General features: G+C 42.7%; 1 long non-coding RNA gene across 1 annotated transcript; it reads right to left on the bottom strand.

The window, feature by feature from the left end:
- Positions 1-599: 599 nt before the first annotated feature.
- Positions 600-2326, bottom strand: LOC121745127. Its single transcript, XR_006038772.1, has 2 exons — positions 961-2326; positions 600-870 (listed from the first exon to the last, which is right to left on the bottom strand). It is a non-coding gene; the product is annotated as an uncharacterized LOC121745127 (long non-coding RNA).
- Positions 2327-12635: the final 10309 nt, after the last annotated feature.

Genomic DNA, 12635 nt, shown 5'->3' on the forward strand with positions numbered 1-12635 from the left:
TAGATGTGTGGTTAGTTATTCTCTTCTTTGTACATACATTAAGATATAATTTTTTGTTTAGTTGTAGGAAGTTGTATACATACAAAAATTTATTATTTTTATCTCCTTGGAATTCTTCTACATGTTGCACTAAACCTGTAACCCTTTTCTTGGTTGTATGCGGGAAAAACTTTCCGTTTGAGTCAGATTACAGAGCAATCATGCTGCATTTGAGGCTACTGAGATTATTCAACATATTCTCGTGTTACTCGTAGTCGATTTGAAGGCATCTCTAAGCATTTAGACTCATTCATGCAAATGTTATCTCTTGTGCAACTAAGGTGTTTTCCGTGATAGTTCCTAGTGCATAAATAGACTAGAAAGTACTTAGTCAATCTGAAGGTCGAGGGTGGAAAATTGAAGGCACAAGTCTGTTTATTGATTTTTGAGCTTGCTTTGTGTAATGACCGCCCCTTTTGTCATCCGATAGACGACGATGAAATCGAATAAATAACTTCAAATTCCTAAATTGGCTCATGAACGGAAGTTTTTTTTTCGTGAACGAGTAGTGTTGATTATTTCGTAAGGGGACATAAAACCTAAAGTATATACGAACGAAATAAAAAGAATTTTGCGCACTCTTTACTGCTTCCCAAATTAAACATTTCAAAATCGTACCAAGAAAGAAAACTAAGAACATAGAGTTCGTTTCTAACTAAGTCTATTACATATGCACAAAAGTGACTGTTACAAATAGGGTACACAATTAGAATAAAAACATGTAACCCTCATACTGAGCCAAGTTACGCCCACGCCGTGTCTTGATCGACCGTCGGCCAGAGGCACCGAACCATGTCACGAGAGGCCGATTTCCAGCCAACTGGTACATCACTACAAAATACCAAGATGTAGTCAAGTTAAATGAGTCTTAAACTACCGAAAGATAACAAACAAGAAAGTGAAAGTAAAAGGCAACCATACTTTTTAAAGAGGACCAAGAGAATGCCAAATTAGGGAAGATAGATGGCAACAACCTCTGCACTCCCTAGCCCAACCGAAGGATGCCATGAAGCAGCCATATCAGTTTTGACCGCAGCAGCCTGCAGGGTTGGCTAACAGCCACAGCCACAGCCACAGCTTTGTTGTGCACCTGCCACTGCCGAGGATTGTAGTACAAAATCTCTACCCTTTCTTGTACACCTGCCACAAGAAACAAACTCCATGAATGAGCCAAATGCAATTAAAGAGACAGCAGGGTAAGTCCTGAGGGCAGCGGCCAAAACATAATCCCAAAAGAACCCCTCCATGCTCACCCAAATCCCCTCCACATTTCCACAACATTTCATCAGCAGAGCAAAGCAGAGAGCCCATTCTAAGCTCGGCCGGAGATCCCCCAACCCTCACAGCCCCATTTCCAGTAGGTAACCAACAATCTTACCAAAATTTATAGAGTGCATCATACACATTCGTGAGAAGGAATTTAGGCACAGCATGCTAGGCCTTTGAACACCACATCACGTGCTCAAACTTATAGGAAAAACTGAGTCTTCGACCATCGCGATGTGTAACCGCAAGATAAAGTAAACACACTAACACACCATCACACTTAAAAGTCAAGAACTTACAACTTTAACACATTGCTAATCGATATTCAAAACATAGCACCACACATTAGAATCCTAAGCTTCACCAAAGACCAAAGTAACTACACAGATTTCGAACTTCACATATTAGGCAGACCAAAGGGGACACGAGTTAGGGGATCATAAATGAGCTAGGATAGAGAAAACTTAGCTCAGAGGCCAAGGAAATGCCCGGAAGCCACCGGCGACGGCGCGGGACTGAGGCGAGACAACGACGGCTGACCGGCCGAAGACGCCACGCTGACGCTGGATCGCTGCCCGGCAGAAACGGGGCCTCGACGCCAAGGCTGACGGAGGATGTCGATGATGCAGGCCGCCGAAAGCCGCGAAGGCGACGACGGAGCGGCGGCTCACCAAGAAACAGTGACGGGAGAGGCGACGCCTTCCTCCCCAACCGGGTTTTCGTCGAAGCACGGAAATCGACGGAAAGAGAGGAGGCAACGGTGAGTTTGCGACAGTCGTCGCTGCTCTCCAGGTTCGACGCGAAGTCGAGTTGTGGGAGAAAGGCGAACTGACGGGGAAAAGAAAAGGAAGTCCGAGGAGGACGGGGACCGGCGACGATGGAGCCGGGATCCCCGCCGTAAATTCGTTAATTCGCCGGGAATTGGGCGCCGATCGAGCTAGGGTTTGGGATTGGGAAAAATGGAATGGAGAAGGGGAGAAGAGAGAGAGATCGAAGGGTAGGGAAGGGAGTATAAACTTTGGGCCTTCTTGCTTCTCTCTCTATTGGAATTGGGCCTCCTTTAGTTTGGGCTCCTAATTTATTAATGGGATGGGCTTGTGTGAGGAAAATAATTAGTTCGGGCCGGTTAGTTTAAAATCGGGCCAATGTATCTTAAATTTTTGGGCCAGGATTTTCTTATTTCGGGCCACTGTCTAAATAAATTGAGGCCATAGAATTTAATCCCTTTGAGCCATAAAAATATTGGCCGTTATAATACCTTGATCCAATAAATGATTAAATGGAACCAATATTAATTTTAAGCAAAGTAAGTATTTTTTTAGTTAACTATTTAAATCCAAGAGGATTTAAATTTGAAACTAGACTTATGATAATTTAGATTAGCGTGAGCCGCTAATTAAAATATCAAAATAAATTTACAGACTCCCGTAATGTCACACCAAATTAAATAATGGATAGCCATATTAAAGTTAAATATCTGGAATTTGACTAATACTCGAGAAATTCGGCGAATCCCCAAAATAAATTAAATTACTTGATTTAATTTATGCTCAAGAATTTTATGGTTTTAAAAAGAAGAAGTAAAAATAAGCACACTTAGGAACGCATACACACTAAATAAATAATTGCTTAAGCCTAATTTAAGATATTACTTGTTTATAAAGGGGCGTCGTCGCAAGACAAGTAAAAGCAAGTCGAGGAACGCTCGTTTGAGAATTTAAGCAAACGAGGTGGGCTTTTCTTTCAAAACGTGATTTTATGTGAAAACGTGAATATTTTTGAATGAGTTGTCATGCCATGTTTTGTTTATGATTACCTATCTGTTGGCTATGCCAATCACGTTAAATCGAATTCGGGTCTCAGTAGGGCCGCAAACCCTATTCGGACTAGTGCACACATATGGGACTGTGTGCTAGCTCTCGAGTTGGCCGGTCCAGTGACCGTCGTGGAATGTGGCCACATTCCCGGTTCACACAAGATCAGATATAGTATGTTATGATATGTTATGTGACTGCGCAGTCAAATCTATGAAATGATAAAGGATTTAGTGACCGGGGATTTATTTAAAACAAAAACCCCGCGCTCACTCAAGTATGGCTGACAACTAAATGATAATTGTTTTTGACACTAAGTCCACTGGGTATATCAAATACTCAGCCTTGCATGTTTGTTTTTCCTAACATGCAGGTTGATCGTAATCGAAGCGAGAAGGTGTTGGGAGAGCCTTATGAATAAGTAGCTAGGTAGCTGATTTAATATGTCTCCATACATATTACTTCGTCTTGGAACCTTCCGCTGCATGTTTAAGAATTGTTCTAGCAAGACAACGCACCTAGTTAATTACTCTAATTTCGATTTGGTTGTCCCCTTTCACTCTAAGACGTCTTTCCTTGAATTAAGTACTTCCTTATGATGAGCTTATAACCAATGAGTTTAATTTAGTTGCGATTAGTTGCGAAATAGCTATGCTCACTAATACTAGGGAGTTGTGGTCGTGATAGAGTGGTATCAGAGCACCGTTCTTTCGCTCTGGACCCAAGAACCTTCCTTCAAAGCCTTAGTCTAGAATCATGGTACTAAGCTAGGAAGTGAATAAAATGATAAGTACAAGGATCCCAACACCTCGACTCGACACGTTCAACCCCAGCAAAAGGAGGTCGACGCCCACTTTTCAAGAAAGATTTTAAGGAAAATAATTTTTCCCTTATGAGAAGGAAAATGGATTTTATGAGATTTCATGACAAAGAGAAAATGTATTTTCGCGATCCTTTATGGAACTAAAATGTTTGATGAAATGATTATGTGATGCAACATGATATTTGATACTTTGTACAAAATAGGTTTCGTATGTGATTTTCAAGAGTTTGGAAGGAAATGTACAAATATTATGTGGGACTATGTATGCGAACCTAGAATGCTTAAGAAAGTACCTTAGGTGAGACACATATGAACAAGTACTTGTAGAACGAGAATCTTGTTACCGCTTTCAATGGCGATAAAACCAACTAAAACACGACAGTTAGGGTAAATCCCTAATTCAAAGGAACTATGAGGTAGTAGCGATGAACTATGAACGATCTGTACGCGGCAACGAGATGAAGTCCATTCCTTTTGGGCACACATATAGTATGTGTATATATATATAGGACGTGATCAATACAAAACCACTCTTAAACCTTAAACGCCGAACAACATCATTATATGATAACCTGGAGTTCATTATAATGAACTAATAACAAACTTATAATGAACTTCAAATTTCTAAACTATGCATGATGATGTCATTGTTTTTAAATCTCAGAATTCCCTATAATGAACTACAAATAAAGTTGTAATGAACTCTGCGTTATTATATAATGATGTGTTTGCCGTTTAGTGTTTTAAACTAATTTAGTATATAATACAACCCTATATATATATATATATATATATATATACTAAACGTTGATATGTTATATGCCCATAGAAAGATTTATTATGACTTTCGGAGGAACGGCGAATCGATCCATACCCTTCTTTTACGCGACCTTCCATGTATATATATATATATAAATCCATTCACGAGCAATATTGAGAGCCTTATCCTTTTCATGTAGAGATGGCACGCCAGTGCTACACACACCGTCGACCACTCCATGCTGGGGCAGATGCCGAGGTAGTCGTGCGCTATTATCGGACCTACCGACGCTGCCACGGGGATACCTTGCCGAGTTCGTTGCCCACTACGGGAACCTATGGGACGAGGCGAACAGGTACGGAGTGAAGCCTTACGAAGGCATTGGCAGGCTCGTGGACTTATTTCCGGAGGAGTGGCGAGGTTGGATGACAACCACCGCTCAGCTGTATACTTCATCTCAGTCTCCTACTTATGAGCTGGTGGGAGATATACCCGGCTTTTTGAGCGCGGTTTCGGCAGGATGTTTCCATTTTGGGAACGGAGCCCCTGCCGGATATACAGGCACCCGGGAGTGAGAGGTTCCGCAGTCTGCCACCACTGGCCCTCATGCGGGCGGCAGACAAGATCTTTGAGGAGAGACAGTCGTCCCGAGCTCCTACTCGCCGGAGAGGCAGAGTGGAGATGGAGTATACGTCTGATTCTAGCGACGGGAACGAGCCGATGGAGAGCGGCACGTGAGACATAGACGAGGATGAGGACCCAGAGGAGGAGGGTTCTGAGGACGACGAGATCAGCGAGGAGGATCCCGAGGAGGATCCAGAGGAGGAGATGATGGGAGACGATGACTCCGAGGAGCCATAGATCGGCGGCCTCCCAGACCTAGTGATGGAGTTCGTTCCCCCACAGCCTGTCGGGCCTCCACCCGCGAAACCCCCACCTCCAATGGAGCCCTACCACGAGGAGCTACAGCAGCCTCTCCACTTTGTTGACTTGGCCTTCTACAAGGGGCTGTACCTCTATGCTGAGCATGTGGATAGGGGCTTCGTCGCCAAGCCTCACATTCCCGTGGCGCCGGAGATGACTCCAGAGCTTCCACAGCCTACTGTCACACCTGAGTACGTGGAGGAGCTGTTGTCACCGATTGAGATGCCCTACCAGGGGACGAGCTATGGTGACCCGGTGTGGATCAGCAGCGACTCCGAGTAGGGTCTGTAAGGCGGATCGTAACTATGTCAATGTTGTAGACTAGCGTTCGCTTTCCCCTCCTTTATGTAAAGAACAATGTAGGAATTCTCTTTTCGTCTTCACATGTAACGAATGTTAAGTCCTCTCTAGAGGCAATTTTCCCTACCCTCATGAATACATGTGAAGTTGCACGAACTTGTGTCTCTGCTCGTTTTACCTATATACATATATGAAAACAAGAGTGATGCATGAAATGAATCCTAAACATGCACAGACGTAAAGTAATGAATAGTATGGATAATTGACACTAACCTTATCTTGTAATTAGAATGCCACCCATGAGACGCACTGGAAGACCGAGGAGGTACGCAGACGTACGAGAGAATGCTCCCCAGGGAACATGGCTGGAGGAGAAGGGCCACAACCACCACCTCCTCCACCGCCGCCTCCTCCACCACAAGACCGGTGTGTGGAAGAACTGTTCCTAAAGCAGAACTCTCCCGTATTCAATGGCCTAGGGGACCCAACCACTGCTGAAAACTGGGTGCGCGCTATAGAGCGCATCTTCAACTTCTTACAGTGCAACGACAGGGAGCGCCTCACCTGTGTAGCCTTTCAATTGGTTGGATCCGCCGATTTCTGGTGGGAAGCGAGGAGGAAGACCATGTCCCCCGAACAATTGGCGCTCTTAACTTGGGAAGAGTTTAAGAATGGGCTGTATGACAAGTACGTTCTTAAGGGCTACCGTAAGGCGAAGGAAGTGGAATTTTACAACCTGAAGCAAGGAAGGATGTTGGTGATCGAGTATGACCGGATGTTTTGTGACATGTCTCGCTATGCACCCGACCAAGTGGACACTGATGAGAAGATGGCAGAAAAGTTTTGTGTCGGTCTGAAGCACGAGATAAGAATGACATTGGCTAGCCATGGAGGGTTGTCCTACACTGAATCACTGGGCCGAGCTCTTGACATTGAGGCAGCTATGCCTAAGGAAAGGCCGACTGTACCCGTCACTATTGCACCACCGCTGCAGCAGTAGTAGAATCCTCGAGAAAAGAGGAAGGAGACCGTGTCCCGATTGAAGCTAGGAAGCCGCAGTTCACTCCAAGGCCACCACATAACAGTGGGCACTAGACTGCCCCAACCCCCAACCCAAGCCGTGGAGCGCCGAACCCAGGCCCCTCACTGTGCATGGTGCTCAAGGAACCATCACGGAGAGTGCAGGGCCGGGACCGACAAGTAACCGTGGCCGAAGCGGACACTTCTCCAGAAACTGCCTAGGCAAAGAGGCTGGAACGGGAGGCAGGCAGAACTATCAAGGACAACGTCCGCAACTGCGGGCACTCTAAGCTAAACAGAAGAGAGAGAATGCGGCACTCCCAACACCGCAGCCTCAGCGGCAGCTATGCCTGAGACTCCCCACCCAGGCAAGAGCCTTCGCACTGCGACAGAAGCAGCCTAAGACCGAGCAAGGCAATTTGGCAGGTATGGGAACTCTACTCAACGTACCTATCGCCATTTTGTTTGATACTGGTGCATCACACTCTTTCATATCAACACCTTGTGTGGATACTTTGAACTTGCCTACGGATGAGATTGAACATAAGATGAGGGTGTCCTCACCCGTAGGAGGCCTTATAGACATCTCACGAACTTGCTCGAACGTAAAATTTACTATGGGAAATCTGAACTTAGTAGCTCACAATTTACATGTGATGTTGATGTGGAGCGTCGACATCATATTAGGAATGGATTGGTTAGCTGAGAACTTCGCTACCATCCGTTGTAAGGGGAGACAGATAGCTTTACAGTACCCCGGGACGGAACCCGTGATTTTCCATGGGATCTCTATGATGAGGAAAGGATGCCCTGCATATCTCGTTTATCTGAATGGAGAAGAGAAAGAGGACCGAAAGATTGAGAACGTAGCGGTAGTGCGAGAATTTCCCGATATCTTTCCTGAAGCACTACCAGGGCTACCGCCAGACAAGCAACTAGAGTTCACCATCGATCTGGAACTAGGATCAGCTCCAGTATCAAAGGCGCTGTACGGAATGGCACCAAGGGAGTTGGAAGAACTCAAGATACAGTTACAAGAACTGCTAGACTTGGGTTTCATCCGACCCAGTGTATCGCCATGGGGAGCACCAGTGCTATTCGTGAAGAAGAAGGACGAGACCTTGAGGATGTGTATCGACTATCGAGACTGCATTTCGCACCAGATATGGTCATTACGAGTTTACTGTAATGCCTTTTGGGCTTACAAATGCCCCAACTGTGTTCATGGATCTAATGAACCGCGCGTTCCACCCATATCTGGACAAGTTTGTCCTAGTCTTTATAGACGACGTGCTCATCTACTCGAAGAACGAGAAGGAAAGCATTTGAGGGCCACCTTAGAGACGTTAAGAGCCGAAAGGCTCTATGCTAAGTTTAGCAAATGTGAGTTCTGGCTTAACGAAGTGAATTTCCATGGACACATAGTGACAGCGGAAGGAATCCGAGTGGACCCTTCTAAAGTGGAAGCAGTACAACGTTGGAAATCGCCAATGACTCCCAATGAAATTCGAAGTTTCCTAGGATTGGCCGGATACTACCGAAGATATATTGAAGGATTCTCCAAAATAGTAAGGCCAATGACTCAACAACGCAAGAAAGGAGTTAAGGTCGATTGGACGCCAGAGTGCAAAGCAAGCTTCCAGCTGCTAAAGGTGTCACGACCGCCCTTACTAGGGATAGTAAGGACGGGGAAATCGTGACTAGGGGAATGAACTAAGAAGCGGGGAAGAAATGGGGAAACAATAAAAGACAACATTTAACACGAAACTCAACTAAACTTCAAAAGAAATATTTTAATCTATTAAATAGTTAAGCAACAGATTAATGTCTCAAGGTATTTAATGTCGTAAAAATAGTATGGAGTAAAAACGGAAGACTTTTAGAAAAACAATTCCAAACAAGACAGCGGAAATAAGGTATCTAGAGAGAGTCATAAGATGACTCCCATGTATGATGACACGACGCATCCGAAAATCTTAAGGCTCGACTCAACATCCGCCGCAACATCACCACTCAACCTGCACATAGGGAAAACACGTGCAGGGCTGAGTACTTAATATACTCAGTGGACACACGCCAAAAAAATAGTTGATAAAAGTTATGTCATCCATACCATAGTGAACTCGAGAAAAGAAATATCATCGAGTATCACGAAACAATTTCATAGACTGGCCAGTCAAAACAATTTCCCCACTTTCTCAACAATCAATCAATCACATCCTCTTACCATAGTGCGACGAAAGTGTGGCCCACACTATTCGATCCCACCTGTGTACACTAGCCTGATAGGGTTTGCAGCCCTACTCAGACCCGAATTCGTTTAACATAGCCCTATAGCATAATGGAGCGAACTCACAATCTAGGCATCAGGCACAATCTCATCATCAAAACAAACATGGCATGACATAACACTTTAAACCACCCTTATTACACCATAATCATACTTTTGAAAGCGTTTAGTAAAAGAAAGCCCATCTCTCTCGCTTACAAATCACAGTTCACAACTTTAATGCAACCATTGCTTCTTCGTACTCACGTACTACAATAACCCTTGTCAACACCATAAACACATAATACAATCAGTTTTCTACCAACACATTAATCATGCATGCCCTATCATTCCTTTCATCGTTTTCTCACATTGGCCATCCTAATCGTTCACCATCATAAACGAAACGATCCCTTTAGCATACATCAACGTGCAACACATAACCACATCATAGGATAAGTTCCTTACTCACACATGTATCATGTACTTCGTTCAAAACTTGTCAACAAAGATTATTTCAACAAGACATGAATCTGGCAGAACAACACAGTCTTTTGTAAAAATCATTAAAATTCCATCCGATATCATTTGAAGCTAAAATTTGGTCACCACATAGTAGACACATAAGGGTTTATCCAGTTAAAATTTCACACCAAAATCATATCTTTTGTTTAGACAAAACAAAGACGAAACTCACTGGACGAAAACACAATTCTGGCAGGACTGCGCAGTTCAATTGAAAAATTCGTTAAAAATTCATCCGTTATCAATTGAAGCTGAAATTTTGACACAACATAGAAGACATCTAAAACTTAATCCAGTTAAAACTCCGTGTCAAAATAAGATCGTTTGATTGGTCTAACAGATGTCGGAACCTACTGCCCGCACACAACAGTTTTCATACACAACACACACAAACACAATCTTGTACAAAACTTCCTTCCCAACCATTAAATTCTTAGATTTACCATTCTCCACTCAAATATATGCATGAGGGTCGTTCAAAATATTATGGATTAAACGGTGAGAATGAGAAAGATGGATCAAAATATACCTTTCCCTTGAAAAACAATCGGTAGAAGCGACGAGTGGTTTGATTCTTTAACGGATCTTTGAGTTTCCAACTCCAAATCAAAGCAAGAATGAAGAATTTGTGAAGAATTGGTTTGGAGCACTTGAGAGGGGGAAGGAGGCGTGTGGGAGGAGATGGAGAGAGGGAGGAGGCGTGTGAATGTGGGGATTAGGGTTAGGGTTTTCTTTTTATATTCAAGGATTAATCCCACACTTAAATAAAACAATTAAAATTGGTGGAAGAAAAATATAGAGGTCTATGAATAAATTCCCCAATTTAAAAACAAAATATGCGTGTAGTGAGGAATGGAGATTTAAAAAATTATGCTATTTAATTAGCCTAGAATGATTGGTATCTACTTGGAGAGAAATATACTCACAAAATAGGTAAAAAGATATTGAGTATCCCATAAATAAGGTAACAAGACAATTCAAGAATCTCCAAGTAGGAAGGGAGGGAGGGGGCATGTAATATGGGGAGTAATCAAGGAAAAATATTTAAATCCTCAATGAATTAGGCATAGGAATTAATTTGATATTTATTTGGATAGAAGGGATCCCACAAAATAGGAACAAAATATTAATTCATTTAAAAACAAGGGGTGGATCGAAAATTGGGGATTATTTCCACAAGGAAATAATTGAAATCCTAATTCAAATAGGGTGAGGAAAGATTTGGCAAGATATGGCAAGATTTAATCGGATTTTAAATTCAATGAAAGGAAATAAACACAATACCAATTAAATCTACAAAATAATTCATTCTCCTAATTAATAGGAAAATTTCGAAATTTGCAAGGGATGGACAAGGGGTCGAAAATCATGTAGAATAACATAAGGATAATTTGGTTTGGATTTAATTTGGATAAATATCCCAAATCAGTTAATTAAATTCAAGAGAGAAAATATTATTTCCAATAAATAGGAGGGCCGAAAATTCCAACAAAATGGCTAGAATAATTATGCATGATCCCATTTAATTTAATTCACACATTAGAAAATAAATCACATTATTCCACATAACTCACAACAACTAATTTCACATAATTAACTCCATCACATAGAAATCAAATTCCACAAATGAATTTTCCCAATCGACATCCCCATTAATAAAACAAAATAAGTCACAAATATTCGGGGGTGCTACAAAAGGAAAAGTTGACCACCGCACCAGTTCTAGCCGTGCCTGAACCGGGAATCGATTATGTAGTGTATACAGATGCATCAAAGGTCGGACTCGGGTGCGTGCTAATGCAGAATGACAAGGTGATCGCATATGCATCGCGACAGTTGAGGCCGCATGAGTTGAACTACCCGACGCACGACTTGGAATTGGTAGCAGTGGTACATGCTTTGAAAATTTGGAGACATCACCTCTATGGAGTTCGATGTGAGATCTTCACAGATCACAAGAGTCTCAAATACTTCTCTTAACAAAAGGATCTAAACATGCGACAACGCAGATGGCTCAAATTAGTCAAGGACGATGACTCTGGTATAAATTATCACTCAGGAAAGGCGAACGTCGTAGCAGACGCCTTGAGCAGAAAGACTGCGGCCCAACGGGCCACCTTTCTCACACAAAATGAAGAGCTTATCCGCGGGTTCGCCAGGATGCGACTGGAAATAGTAAGAGCACTTGAGACGATGGACAATAGAATTGCCACTGTCACGACCGCACTTTGCTAATGATAGCAAAGGCGGGAAATCCGTGACTAATAAGCGGAATTAACGAAACGAGGAAAGAACTCAAGGGACTTGCCGAAAGGCCAATCAATTGATACCACAAATTAGAAGCCAAGTATTTGATTACAAGATCTCAAAATAGAATCATTCACCATAGCAACTAAATCAGAGTTCGAAGGTGAGATTATAAGATTCTCACTTAACACAAAAATATATGCAGCGGAAAAGAGGTCCCTATTAAACGACTTCGTGTATGAAGACACGAATCGTCGAGAAATCCACATGCTTATTTAGTAGCATCGACTCCGGTCAATTCTTCTCCATCTTGACGTTCAACCTGCACATTTATAAATACATGCAGGGCTAAGTACAGGATTACTCAGTGGACACGTGCGGAAAACAAAACATACAAATATAAGTTGTCATCCATCAACAGTATCACACGAGGGTTTTTCTTAAAAGGCCCGAGCATACTAAATTCTTTTGTGAGCTAAAAGTTCATCTACAGACTAAGTTCTTTCATCGTTCATCGTTCATCGTTCATCGTTCATCACCGAATTCGTTCATCACCGAATTCGTTCGTCACCAAATTTGTTCATCACCGAATTCGTTCGTCACCAAATTTGTTCATCACCGAATTCGTTCATCACCGAATTTGTTCAT

This window comes from Salvia splendens, chromosome 8, assembly GCF_004379255.2.
Source record: "Salvia splendens isolate huo1 chromosome 8, SspV2, whole genome shotgun sequence".
NCBI lineage: Eukaryota > Viridiplantae > Streptophyta > Magnoliopsida > Lamiales > Lamiaceae > Salvia > Salvia splendens.